The sequence below is a fragment of the Dipodomys ordii genome, unplaced genomic scaffold (assembly GCF_000151885.1).
Source record: "Dipodomys ordii isolate 6190 unplaced genomic scaffold, Dord_2.0 Scaffold59, whole genome shotgun sequence".
NCBI classification, from domain to species: Eukaryota; Metazoa; Chordata; class Mammalia; order Rodentia; family Heteromyidae; genus Dipodomys; species Dipodomys ordii.
The window spans coordinates 2,045,803-2,060,851 of NW_012267275.1; the positions used below are offsets into that span (position 1 = coordinate 2,045,803).

Here is a 15,049-nt window from a genome sequence, read left to right on the forward strand (position 1 = left end):
ACACACACACACACACACACACACACACACACGCACACGCACACACACACACACACACACACATACACACACAGAGTTTTAAATAAGGGGTTTAGAATCAGATGTTAGTGGCTCATGCTTATATTCTTAGTTATATTCTTAGCTACTCAGGAGGCTGAGTTCTGAGGAATGCAATTCCTCAGAACTCAGCCTCCTGTTTGTTTCTTTTGTTTTTTTCTGTTTTCCTTTTCAGGTTGAATATTGAACCCAAAGCCTCAGGCATACTAAGTAACACTATTGTGCTACATCCCAAACACTTTCACCTCTAGTTAATAATGGCAGGGTACTGCAAATGCATGCAGAAGAAGATTACTTTGCCAGCCTATGTATCAAGGAAAATGATCACAGGCATGTTCCTAAGAGAGTGTCTTACTAGATTAGCTTACAAATATGTGGAGCAAACAGGAGTATATCCATTGAGCCTTTAAATATGTTAAATGGGGCTGCAGATATAGCTTCATGATAGAGCATATAACTAGTACACAATGAGACCCTGGGTTTGATCCCCAGCACCAGAAAGGAGGGAGAGGGAGAGATATAAAGAGAAAGGAAGAAAGAAGGAGGGAGAGAGGAAGAGAGTATTAAGACTTATGGGTGAATTTTCAAGGCTGATTCAATAGTATACCTTAAAAACTAAGAGCATAAAATATGTTAGTTCTACCATATCACCAGAAAAAAAATAGATATTCAAATTGTGAAAACAGATAATGAAGTCATTCTCCATGGAAGTAATTGCATTCAAATTATTCTAAAATTAAAATGAAGATGGTTATATCTGTCTTCTTTTGAAAGGTTCATCCTAAACACCAGGAAAAGGAAGAAAATTAAGGAAAGAAAACCAAATTCAACAGAGGCTTCAAGTTCTTAAAAGAAAGGACCAAATTAACGACAAGCATACTACATGTAGTCGCAAACAGGGTAAGTTTTAACTAATAATAGGTTTTCCCCAAATTCTAATTTTATTCAGGTTATGATTTTAACACAGAAACCTTTGCTGTGATGGTGCATAATCACTATATTTTACTTACTGGGGGAAGGTAGGGGTGAAAAACATAGCAACAATTTGTTGACTCTATTGACTCTAATGACCGTATGCTACTAGTGGGAAAATGTTCCTTATGCTCTAAGTACCATTGCGCACTTCATAATTTGCTAATTAGCACTTATATTTCCCTTTGCAGCTTAGGGCTCAGGAAACTTTTTTCTACCAAGGGCCACTGGATACTTGTAACATCATTATGGGCCATACAAAAATTATCAATACAGGCAGATGGATGCAAGCAGCTGAAGAAAAATATTATGTGTCTCCCCTATCCTGTACCAAAGGACTATATATGGCCCACAGGCCAGATGTTTCCCACCAGGCTAACTTAAGCAATTCAGGTTTTAAAAATTAACTAATAACCCATGGACAATATCCACACAATACAGGAAATACCTTACACAGTCAACTAAGAGATACTTTGACAGGCACTGGTGGCTCAGGCCTGTAATCCTAGCTACTTAGGAGGCTGAGATTGGAGGATCACAGTTCAAAGCCAACTCTGGAAGGAAAGTCCATGAGACTCCTATCTTCAATTAACTACCAGCAAACCGGAAGTGGTGCTGTGGCTCAAAGTAGAGCACCCAACTTGAGCAAAGAGCTCAGGGATAGCACCCAGGCCCTGAGTTCAAGCCCCGTGACCAACAAACAAAAAATAATACTATAATTTTTCAAACCCTTTTACACATACATAAATTTAACTCGAATACAAAATGCAGGAGATATACTTTGATTATTCTTAAGAGCCCCAAAACTTTGAACACTTTGGGATTACAAAAATTATAATCTATACCCTGAAACTAACATGCTAAATGATTAGGATTCAATTTAAAATATTTAACATGAATTGAAAATAATGAGATGTTCATTTTTATCAAATGCATGCCAAAGAGGCAAAGTATAACTATTGAGGGCTACACTACTTCACTTTTATATTAAATTTTCAAGAGATATTTGGAAGCATGTGGTCATATTTCTTTTAGCAAAGAAATTACAGAAGATTAAAGTTGGCTTCTATATTTTGTCCATGAATTTCATAAAAGTTTCTAATCTAGAGATATCTTTTCTTCCTATTTACACATAAAAGAATATAACATAAATATAAATATAATAAACATAAATATAAATGTCATTTTATTTTTACAGAATCATGGAAATGTCATTACAGACTTATTAATAAAGTATATTGCTATTATTTGTATAGACTGTACTTATTATAAGTAGCTGTACAAAGGGGTTAGAATGTACTTACAAATGGCAGTGCTTACCTAGTCTCTAAGCCTGAAAACATGCTATATTTTATTAACACACATCAATAAAAATTGAAGTATAAACTTATATGATATGAATTACAGTTCTTGTGATGATGAAAGACATTATATCTAGATAACAATGAATTTACAATGTGTAGATTTTATAGTTGCATGTAACTATCATAAAATAAATAATATACACAAGAAGAGAATATGAAATAAATGAATATTTAGGAAATGATTCCTAAGTATTTTATAGTCTCAATAAATGTAAAATAAGTTATTTTTAACAAATTGTGAAATTCTCATTTATGACTAAATCTATTTCATAAAGCAATGACAAATTACTTTTTGAAGTCTATGCCAAAATAATTTAGATAAGTGAAACACTGTTCTAAAAACAACTGAAAAGGGCTAAGCATGTAGTTCAGTGTTAGAGCGCTGGAGGCCCTGGGTTTGACCTTTAACACTGCCTTCATCCCCCAATTTTGAAAAATTCACACTGAACATTTAGACATGTAAAAATAAATAAAAAGACAGGGGGGAAATGGCAAATCTGAACTTAGTGAATCAATCAAGTAACTTCAAAGCCTAATTTGTGATTTATGGTAATCCAACCAAAAATTTAAGAAAGACATACATTTTTAAAGTAATTTTAAAAAGATAAATAGAATGTTTGTCATATGAAAATCAAAAACAAAAACATTCTGTGATCAGAATGAGGCTTAAATTATATATGAACTTATGTTAAAAAAAAGGTGACTTAGAAATTACAAATGTAAAATGAGAGAAAGGATAACAAGTTTGACAAGAAATGTACTCATTACCTTACTTACAGAACTGTAACCCCTCTGTAAAACACCTTGGCAATAAAAAAAAAAAGAAAATAAAAGAAATGACAAATGTAGCCATTTTAAGGAATGAACTTCCAAATTAGAGGAAATGTATGCATCATAACTAGCTGCAGCACTAACAGTGTCTTCTGATCTCTGCACTATTCTCTTTATGTGGCTCCACAACTATTCAAACAATCCTCATTTATCACAGTACTACTCATCTACTAAATCCTTAAGACAGGAAACTGAAAAGTAGTGCTAGTTTTTCTTTCTTTTGCGTTTCCCAATGAAAAAGTTTTATAGAGACAAGTCACAAATTGGCCTTTCTTATATCTCACTGTGGTGTGTATTTTCTTTTAACTAACTGCATGTTTTAAATAATTAGTACTACTGGATATAATAACTAATTTCCTAAAACTGCAAAAGGCAACTTAGTATTTCTTCAGAGCAGATGTAATACACAATATTTCACAAAACTAAATTATTACAGTGCCAGCAGTTTTCTATACACAGTATTTAAGATAATTATAAAAAATCATCTTCATTACTGCATGTTAGAGCTTTTTTCTAATAGTTTAATTTGGATAGGTTACAAAATACGTCCAAATCACACAGATATAATTACTGTAGGCCCAAGAAGCCATAAAATGTTCCCAACCAATTCCCTTTGACCCTGTTAATGTCTGTTCCTTGTTAATCTAAGGCAAACATTGTTTGTAGTGTGCATTTGTTATAAAATATGAAAAGCAGGGGGTTGGGGGGGTTATGGAAATCCCTTAACAGTTGTTATTGATTCCAGCATTTACCCACTGAGAGTTAAGTGCTGTTTACAAAACAGAACAGATGCAGATGCTGACAAAAAGGTAAACAATTGTTGCATGGCTTCCTGCCAGATTCTGAACCAATATATTAAACTCCAAGTGAAGCACATTTCCCCTATGGATTGCACTTATTGCCACTTCATTTCCTATGTGCTCCGTCTCTCTATTGCCGTGCCTGGCACTAAGCTATTTCCAGTTCCTTGCTGACCCCTGAGGCCTGGTACTACCACACACAGCCATTAGAGAAGGGAATTGCATGTGTCTGACACAGCCTGAAATCAATTATTTGATATTTTCTTCAGAATGATGCCCAACTCTGTTGGGAATGAGCAATCATGAAATAATTTACCTCCTGATTTAATTTTTTCCTGCACAAATTAGTTGTAGACAGAGCTGGCTATACACAGCTGCCTGTGACACAGCTCTGTCTTATCACAATGATACTTGAAATGAATTGAATAGGGTGGGGAATCCTGCTTTAAAGAGGCATTGACAAGTTTATCAGATATACTGATCACATGTTCCCTCTGTTGATTGAAAATGACAGAACCTTAAAGAACTCATGGGGCAGCAACAAAAACCACAAGGATACAAACCATATCAAGGGTGTTTAATGTTTTTTAGCACCTATCTGATTTCTGTTATGCTTTTCATGCCTCAGATACCGTGGCACATGACAAATCTAACACAATATTAAAAGAAAAAATTCAAATTTAGCAACCCTGTTTTTAAATGCAGACATCAATGTCAGAGTAAACATTTTCTGCAAGTAAAATCACCACAAATAAGTTTCTTAAAGATATAAAGGCCTTACACTTTGCATTTTGGTCTTAGTTATAGAAATAAGGCAGAATCCAAGACTACTACCTACCATTAAACATAGAAGACTTGTATTAATTTGCATATGTCTGAATAATGAGATATTAAGGCCAAATGCTTAAGCTCAATAAAGAGAACATAGATTCTTTAGAGCTCATAGAATGTAAAGCGTGAACCAAAACTGTGTAGTATAGTAATACTTTTAACATAAATCCAAAATAGGTTTTTCCTCGTTTTTCCATTCTAATTATACATGAGAGTTTAGCTATTAAATCTTAATGGGATTATAACTGCTGCATCAACCTAATACTTTTCAGGATTCAGTTTCCACTAAATCGCACCAAACATGACAACTGTATACTTAATAGCTTTGGTGATCATGACCAAAAAAATACACCCTTCTCAAATGGCTAAAGGATTACTGTTTTATTGCATCACAAAAGAGAATTAGCAATGATGATGATAATTGATTTTAGTATGATTTGGCAACAAAATGGCATTTATTGTAAAAATTAGCTCAGTATGAGCATGTGATGAAAGGTAAATATTAAACCTTCAAGTTATTTAATCTTTTATATTTCAATGGCATCATATAATTACAAAGACTTTATTAAGTTTTTATATCTGACTTTGTCTTGCCTGCTATCCTGGGTACTTCCTGTCTACATGTTATAAAAGAGATTCAACTGGTAAGAGGGTAAATCATACTTCTCTATATAATAGACAAGGATTTTCTATTATTATTCAGTGTTTAAAAGAAGTTGTCAAAGAAAACACTAGTAGGTTTTGCATTTGATTGAGGCAGCATACTCTCTTGCACCACTTAAAATAAATTTCTACTTCCTTACATGTATTTTAGATAACCATTTAGATATAGCAATCATTAAAGTTCTTATGAAAGCCTGGTTAAGCAAATTTTAAAATTTTGTAAGCAAAGGAGTAAAATTTCAATTTTTTAACAATGACAGAAGCAAAAGAATTTCTTACTGAAAACTGCACTGAGTTTTGAACATTTTACTTAAAGCTAAGGATTAGTTTCTCATTCCCACTGTTGGCAGGAAGGGAATTGATTGGTTTACTTCTCAATGCCACTACTATTTTCTCCCTTATAAAATCCTATTCATGTAGAGATCAGTCCATACTCAAAAAGTGCTTGGAAATTATACCAGGTATAAAAGACAGATTTTGCCTGTTATGATCTGAATGTGTGTACCTCTACTCTCTCTGGCCACAATTGATAGAATGAAATTCTGAGAAGGTAATAGTGTTTGGAGACTGGGTCTTTGGAAGGGGATTAGATCACCAGTATTAGTCCATTATAAATAGAATCAATGAACTTATTTAAGAAAAGACTTCTGCCATTCGAGAACACCAAGGCCTGCCTCTGTGGATCAGAAAGAAAAACCTCACCACACATCATTTCTGCTGGTATGTTGACCTCTGAATGTGAAAGCTTCTGTCTCAGGAAAACAAATGTTGTTATTTACGTCCCCTTAACCAAGAGTAATTTTATTATTTTGTTTGAATAGACTATGCTATCCTATAAGATTAAAAAATGTAGATGGAGATATCAAATGACAACAACTTTGAGGCAGATTTGTTTTGGATCAAATGTTTGACTTCGTAGGTGTGATGCTATGGTCAAATATGTTCATATGTGTGAGGCTCTAGCACCAAAAGAAAAAAAAACATTTTCAGTACATTAATTTTTTAAGCCTTTTCTAGTTTTTTTCTTTTCTTTTTTTCTTTGTTTATTGTGAAAATACCGTACAGAGGGGTTATAATTACATGGGCAAGGCAATGAGTACATTTCTTATCAAGCATTGTTGCCTCCTCCTTTGCCTTTTCCAGTTTTTAAGAATGTTATCAGATGGATAACATGGTATACAAATCTTAGACCTTCTGAAGAAACCAAAGCAATGTTATTTTAATCTTTCATCTATAGCATGTGAATGTCATAGTGAAGTGTAGCAAGGAAAGTCATCCTTCTCCTCCTCCAAAGGAGGAAGTAGATGGATAACCGATGGATAACCAAGAGCAAGTTCATGTCAATACATTTAGTGCATATTAGCTACAATGTTACTAAAATTAACTTTACATCTATTTTCCCTCTCCCTGAATATACTTTTAGTCATTGTCGCCTCTCTATTCAAGGAAAATGATTGAGAAGCTGAAGAAAATGAGAAGCCTCTAAATAAGGCCAGAAATTGGAGAACATGCAGCAGAAAGCAAAGTCTGAGCAAGGGACAATATGCACACACATATAAATGTGTAGGCATACCCAGTGCATGCGCGCGCACACACACACACACACGCGCACACACACACACACACCTCTGCCCAAACACATAACACCTCCCTGCATTGCACATACATCCAGTCATTTCTTTCCACTGTTAATTTACCTTGGCGGGGGTGGTCTACTGGAACTACTGGATTTTGAACATGCTAGGCAGGTGCTGTACCACTTGAGCCAGACCCCCAGCCCTTGTTTTGATTAGTTATGTTCATAACATAGGACCTCATATTTTTGCAGGGGTAGCCTCCACCTATATTTTCCACGTGGTTGAGGTTCAAGGCATGTATTATCATGCCCAGCCCATTTGCTTTTGGTTTTTTGTTTTATGTCTTCAGTTTGAACACAGGGCCTCATGTTTGCTATGAAGGTGGCTTATTTGTTAGATGGAGGTCTCTTAATTTTTCCCAGGGCTGACCTTCAACCATGATCCTCCTTAACTCAGATTATGGGTGTGAATAGCCATTTAGTTCTCATGGCTTTAAAATCCTACATATAATTTTCAGACATGAAACAAACTTTCACAGCAAAAACAAGAACATAAGAATTTTCTTAATAAGAAAACCTGTGAGTGTGACTGTTGACTTACATTCTTAGGAGGTATTGAGACATTCTAGACAGAATCTTTTCTGACCTTAATTCTGTTGCAAATATGATTTCTTCTAAATCAGTCAAACTGCCTTTTTTCTTCCATGAAACAATGTCCAGAATTGCTGCACATTCTAATTTCTAGTTCATGAGCTAGCAAAGAATATATAATCCAAAAATGTGGAAATATCATACAAACATAATGGCAACTGATGTTATTTATGAATGAATGACCTGAAACCGGGCAACAATTGGCTCAAGCATTTCAGTAACAGTATTACTAACTGTGGTTTGTGTAGCAAATTTATTCCCATTTCTGGGGATAAAAGGAGATTCTCCATCTAGATACTTCTTAAATAATAAATTAGAAAACTGAGAGAATTAACTAGGCTCTAGTGGCTCATGCATATAATCCTAGCTACTCAGGAGCCAGAGTTCTGGAAGATCATCAAGGTGTGCCAGGGCAGAAAAGTCTAAGGTACTTTATCTCCAATTAACAAACAAAAAGTCAGGGTAGAGGTGTGGCTCAAGTGTAAAGCACTAGTTGTGAGCAAAAAGGTAAGACAATGAGTTCAAGCCTGGATCCGGCAAAAAATAAAGATTACAGTATAATTTCCCTTTCCCTGTATGAATATGCAAAGCTTGACTTTTTATTTCCAAATCTATTCAAAATAGAAAATGCACAGGGATAGAACTTTGAAGACTATTGCTATCACAGTATAAAATGTTAAGTTTAATTTTCTATGTAGAGAAATAAATTGTGTCATAATTCTAGAAAATCTAAATCTGACTCTAAAAACTGGCTAAAATGAGACTCACTCATCAAACTACAGGAGACTTTATATTAAAAATCAATTCAGGACACTGGAATCAAATACAGTGAAAACAGGGGTTATACCATGGGGAAAGTACATACAAAGAAACAAAAAAAAATTCACATAGCACGTTATAAGTACATTAAAAAGAACAGCAAGAAAGATAAAATATTTTGTGTCCCTATCTTGGGGTTCATTTCACTTAGCATCAGCTTATATGGTCATATGTACATAGCTTTGGACCTCTTCTGCTTGTCTCAGATAAATACTAGTTATTGCAAATAAGGGAAACCATGAGACCTATGTTTCTTTGGGTTTGGTGTACTTCACTTAATATAGTTTTTTCCAAGTCTTTCCATTTCCTAACAAATGGGGCAATGTCATTCTTTCTGATGGAGACATAGAATTCCATTGTGTATATATACCACATTTTCTTGATCCATTCATCTACTGAGGGGCATCTGGGTTGGTTCCATATCTTAGCTATGGTAAATAATGATGCAATAAACATAGTTGTGCTGGTAGCTTTAGTATGGCTTCATGTTTGTGATCTTTGGGGTAAATTGCCTTAAAGAGGGATTGCTGGGTCATAGGGGAACTCCATGTATAGTCTTTTGAGGAACCTCCATACTGCTTTCCAAAGTGGCTGACAAGTTTACATTCCCACCAACAATGCAGTAGGGATGGTAGGGTAAAAAAAAGGAGGGGTAACAATGCTTGATAGGAAATATATTTATTATCTTGCTCAGATATACTCAAACCATTTTACAAGGGAAAAAAAATCAATTCAGGCTAGGTGCCGGTGGCTCACCCCTGTCATCTTCGCTACTAAGCAGACTCAATCCAGAGAATTGTGGTTTAGTCAGTCCAGGCACAAACATCCATGAGACTTCATCTCCAAAAATAACCAGCAAAAGGCCAGTTGGGAGGTATGGCTCAAATGGAAGAGCACCAGCTGGGCAAGTGACCTAAGCAAATGTGATGCCAGATAGCAGCAATCAATTAAACAAACAGTCCTAAGTTCTACCCTTACTCTAGTAAAGTACCTTGTGAACTTCTACTATACAAAGTTCAATACTTCAGATGGAAGGGAGAATGCATTCCTTCCCTAGAAGAAAAGAAGCTTCCTTTTCTTGAGCATGGCCTGGTCATCCCAGAATATTCTAGAAAATTGAAAAAGGCAGCAGATAAAAGAAATACATAATGATCAATTCTTCCAAAACTCAAGTTCTCACTTGGGTAACTTGGCTGAAAAGTACTTTAAGATTATTTGTAAACATTCAATAAGTTCAGTGTACTTGTTAAATTTATAAAAATTCTTACCTTGCATGACTAGATCCCTTTTCTGTTCTTTACAAAGCCTAGTTGTTTGTTTTGCTTGTCCTGGGGCTTGGGCTCAGGGCTTGGGTGCTGTGCATGAGCCACTTTGTGCTCAAGGCTAGCACTCTACCACTTGAGCTACAGCACCATTTGTATCTTTTTTGAGTTGTTTATTGGAGATAAGCATCTCAAGATTTTTCTAAAGCCTAGTATGTATGGATCTGAAATGCTTTTGATGTAAAAGTTTTGTCCTTGCTTCCTGACTCTGGCCTGAAGAAATGAGTTGTGTCTCTTCCCTTAAAAAACAAATATACAAACAAACAAAACCAATTCAAACCATTACTAAATCCCTACTACTTTAAATATATGCCAGAAAAAAGATATGGGTTTCTTTTCAATCAACAATACAGAGTAATTTTCTAATTCATATGATTTTAGTTTTCAATTACCTGTTTAAAAATCCTCCAATAAAAAGTAAAGATTGGAAACCAAAAACAAAACACACTTGATTGTGAGAAAAAATGGAAAGCAAAAAAAATACTAGCAACAGCTTCTAGAAGGAAAAACTAAACATCATATTTTTGCTTGATCACCCACAGCCTCCTCAGCCCTTCATATTCAAGGACTAAAGAGAGGGTTTTTTTTTTAATGTTGTTGTTGTCTGCAAGATTAACAAAGGGGAGGAAAATTCATATAGACCTCTTACAGGAGCTTTTCTATCTTTCATGGTTGCATACATGCCACTTGCTTATCCAGTTGATATATAAGCTTGTCAATTGGGAGAAGAACTATTGTGGTAGTTTTCAATGTCAAATGACAGGCTTTATTTCTGGTTGTAATCAATGAGGGTAAAAGTATAAACTTAAAAGAATACTAGTGAAACTCTTTCCTTTTATTGAATAGGAAGGTTCAAAACTGTTCAGTGATTCATCTGCAGTCACAAGCTAACTGGTAAACAAATCAGTCAGGGCAAGCACATTTAACTCACAATCAGACTGACTTCGTACTTTCCACTTAGACCAAAGTAATTTTAAACCAAGGATGTTCCAGTGTTTCCATGGAAAACAGAGACAACAATAGAGAAAAGCGGGCTAACAATAACATGTTAGTGTTCTCACCTGAGGTACAGTACAAATTAAAACAAAAACCTAAAATTATATTCTTGTTGTAAAGAAATTGATGACAACCAAATTGATATTAAATTTGGTATTGCTTAAAACTCTATCTTCTACTAGTCTGGTATTAGAAAATAGATGCCATCAGAAAACAAGAGGAGGTGTTTACTTCTGCCTGAGTGAACAGAAAAGGATTGGATGCTGTTGTAACTGCTCACAATGATTTTTCTCTTGCATTCTATGTGCATGTCTGTCTGAACACATACAGAACTCTTTCCCGGTACCACCACTAAATGGCCACAGCCACTTGAGGCACAGAGTGGCTTAGGAAGTAAGGTAGTTTCCACCAGCCTCCTTTCAAATTTTGTTATGTATCTCCCTAGTCAAGAAGTGTCTTATTTTTTTGTTTAAGGGCTTCCTTAAACGTAAGAGCTTGGCAACCTGAAGGAATTCTCCCTAACTCCTTCTCAAGCTTCTTGGCTAAAAGGGCCAAAGTCTTCCAAGAGGGGGGAAAAAAAAGAAAGAAAAGAAAAAAGGAAGAAGCTTTAGAAAGTATTCAGTTCAAAATCTCATCCACTGAGGATTTTTAGAAACCTCTCAAAACATATATCATATTCTCTGAAGACTTTCTTTTTTAAGTTAACAATTATGTCAAAAAGAGCCCAGTATTAGATATATAAGAAATCATGGAAAAACCGGGTCCGGTAGCTCACGCCTGTACTCCTAGCTACTCAGGAGGCTGAGATCTTAGGATCGCGATTCAAAACCAGCACAGGCAGGAAAGTCCGTGAAACTTATCTCCAATAAACCAGTAGAAAACCGGAAGTGGCCTGTGGCTCAAGCGGTAGAGTGCGCGCCTTGAGCGGAAGAGCGCAGTGACATTGACCAAGCCCAGAGTTCAAGCCCCACGACTGACCAAAAAAAAAATAAAAGAAACCATGAAATTTATTTTAGAATCAAAATCTCCAAACTGCACCTTCATGTTAAATTATAGAGTATTTAACTGAAATTTACTACTCACACTTTTCTTTTTTCAAACTGAGAAAAGTAGCACTTACATCAAAAGGAAATAGAATTTTATAATTAAAACTAATTTGATCAACTGCACATTCCAAATGTAGACATAGAAAAAAGTTGCAATGTAACAATGACAATAGTTTTTCTGAAATGGAGCTGACTTCTGTATAAACACATATAATATGGATATGGATATCCATATACATATAGTTAAATGATACATGCCTTCAGTTTAAAAAAAAATCAAGTGATAGTCAAAATGCCCACTGTAAGACTCTAGCTTCCCGAAAGCTATGAAAAAATACTACATCATAAATCTTGAGAACATAATTTCTAATTTTCCTCAAAAATATTAGAAGAGAAATGAAAGTATACAGATTAGTAAATTAGTTATTGAGAAAGTTATAGTTTTCAATAACTCTTGGAACTGTGCAAAAACCCCAGGTGTGACAGCACACATGCACATTTCCAGCCACAGTTGGTATGCTGACATGGGAAGACCCAATCTAGCCTGGGGTACACAGAGACACCTTGTCTCAAAAGCAAACCAACCACAAAACAAAACCATCTGCTAAAACAATATTGTTCTCTTCTAGACATGATCACCAAATTATAAAGATTATAATAATCTTAGTAGCATTATTCATCATTTCATTGAAAGAACAAAAAATACAAGGTAAACAATTCTAAATCGATTATGATACAAACCTGGTGCATGCTCTCAAAACATTCAAACTCATATGAATATAAAGGAGAAAAAAGTGCAGAATTTCAAGGTGAAGAAATGAAGTCTATGGATAACTAACTAGTACCTTATCACAAATAAATAGTCAGAGAAACTCTCACCATAATTTAAATATCTGCCCAGGAGAGTCTGGACTGCAGGCAGAAATCACTGGAGGGTACCTAGGTAAGCATTAATATCAAAGGGCCAACTATCAGGATAGGATGAGATGGGATGGGCTAGGCTAGGCTAAGAGGATAAAAACTACCCTACTCAGTTTCTAAGGTAATAAGCCCAAGTGAATGAGAAGGTCAGTTATGAATCATAGTCAATAAAAAGAAAAGCAAAAACATTTAATGAGTTTAGCATAGAATACAGGAGAAAATGTTTGGTCAATTATTTTTAATATTAAGATGCAGCACCAATCTCTGTTTTTGACACAGGGTTTTGTGGCATATCTAGGTAATTGACCAGGACTGAGGATTCAGCTCTTGCCTAACCCACAAGAGACCCTGAGTTCAATCAATACCCAGTACTGGGAGGTGAGGTTGGGGGAGGAAGTAACAATAATATACTAAATCATTGAAAACAGAGGAAGCCCCTTTATTTGGCTAATTAGATGTATGACCTTGGAAAATATTTACCTGAGTGTTAGTTTTCTCATATATAATATGTGAAGAATATGAAGAGTTGTTCAGAAGATTAAATGAACTAATGTATATTAAGTCTTGCAATGTCTCATACACAATGATATGCAATCATTTTCTTTGATGTTCAAGTAATACAGATAATTTACAGACCATTCAGGAAAGAACAATCAATCTTCAATCTAAATATAAAACCAGAGGCATTTAAAGCTTAGTCAGTTTCAACTGTCTTAGCTCATCAAGAATGCAGGCAGTATACACACAAGTAGATAAAAATCAGATTGCTAGAACTATACTACACATAGAAATCTTGCTTAAGGTATGTCAACTGACCACTAAAGAGGAACTGTAAGCAAAAGTAGCTTTCAAATGACAGCAGGTTAGGGTGTAGTTTGGAGGAGGAACACAGCTAAAATGCTGTCATGGAGGAAGCAACAGAGAAAATTTAGAGAATTATTTTTAAATTGGATATGTGATTCCTATACTGAGTTTTTGTCAATATAACATCATCATAAATTAAGGACTACATTCAGGCAGACCTGAATTTGAGTCTTGACTTTATTCTTTCTCTTTGAGGATATCACTTAAAATCTTTGCTTTCTCCCTGTATAATAATGGCATCTCCCTTGTAGGAAAGTTAGAGGATTAAATAAGATAAAGCATATTCCAGTCTGAACCAATATATGTTAACTGCTGTTACTTAAGGTATGTTCCTTCTGTAGTATTAAGACTGAGGGGGCCAATCAGTGAGCACACCTCACAGCCTCGGGAGCCAAGCACAGGGCGGCCTGCTTCCAGTTTCCTTTGGATCAGAGTCTGGACAAAGGCACAGCTGGCATCCTGGCCATTCCTGAGGGTGGCAAGATAAATTCCTTAAAGCATCCAAGAAGCAAGCTAAGAAAATGGATGTGGAAGACAACGCCTGCAAGCAGAAACAGAATGAGGAGAGAAGAAACTCCAGGAACTGGAAATGAAGGCCCCTGGTCATAGGTGTAAGAAATCTGCAAAAAGTATACTATTCCTTGTCCCTGAGATGATGGTGATCCTTGATTCCATTCCCATTCAACATCTGAATTTCCTGCTATAATATCTCTACACCTTTAGATAGAATGGAGTTTTGTCTCGGACTCTAAACATTAAGAACCACCTTTAAAACAAAAATCCTCATATGTCAGCCATACCTACCTCAGCTGTAAATTTAAAGTAAATCCAGCCTAGATTCCTCCCATATTCTGCTCTTTGTTCTACTCTTGAATTCTGTATCATCTTAAAATTAAACCAATTCATAAAAAAAAAGACTGGACTCCTGGATTGGTAGCTTGGGATCTAAAAACTCCAGTTTTAAGAATAAACATACAAGACCCCAAATATAAAAAATGATCCTTAATAGAAAGAATAGTGCTGGAGGAATATCAATACCAAATCTCAAACTCTACTACAAAGCCATAGTAATAAAAACAGCTTGGTACTGGCACAAGAACAGACCTCAGGACCAATGGAATAGAATTGAAAACCCAGAAATGAACCTACAGAGATATAGCCATCTAATCTTCTATAAGGAAGCTAAAAAAATAGAATGAAAGACGTCTCTTCAGTAAATGCTGCTGGCAAAATTGGTTAATCACTTGTAGAAAACTAAAGCTAGATCCTTATATATCACCCTGCACCAGAATCAACTCCAAATGGATCAAAGACCTCGGAGTCAAAGCAGACACTC

General features: G+C 35.3%; 1 protein-coding gene across 1 annotated transcript in view; it reads right to left on the bottom strand.

Moving 5' to 3' along the window:
• The window catches only part of LOC105989795 (uncharacterized protein KIAA0825-like), a 185,734-nt gene extending 176,125 nt beyond the window's left edge, over nt 1-9,609 (bottom strand). The window contains exon 1 of the mRNA XM_013022014.1: nt 9,556-9,609. The gene's annotated coding sequence lies outside the window, so the exon portion shown is untranslated. The remainder of the gene's footprint in view (nt 1-9,555) is intronic.
• Between the last annotated feature and the right edge of the window lie 5,440 nt (nt 9,610-15,049).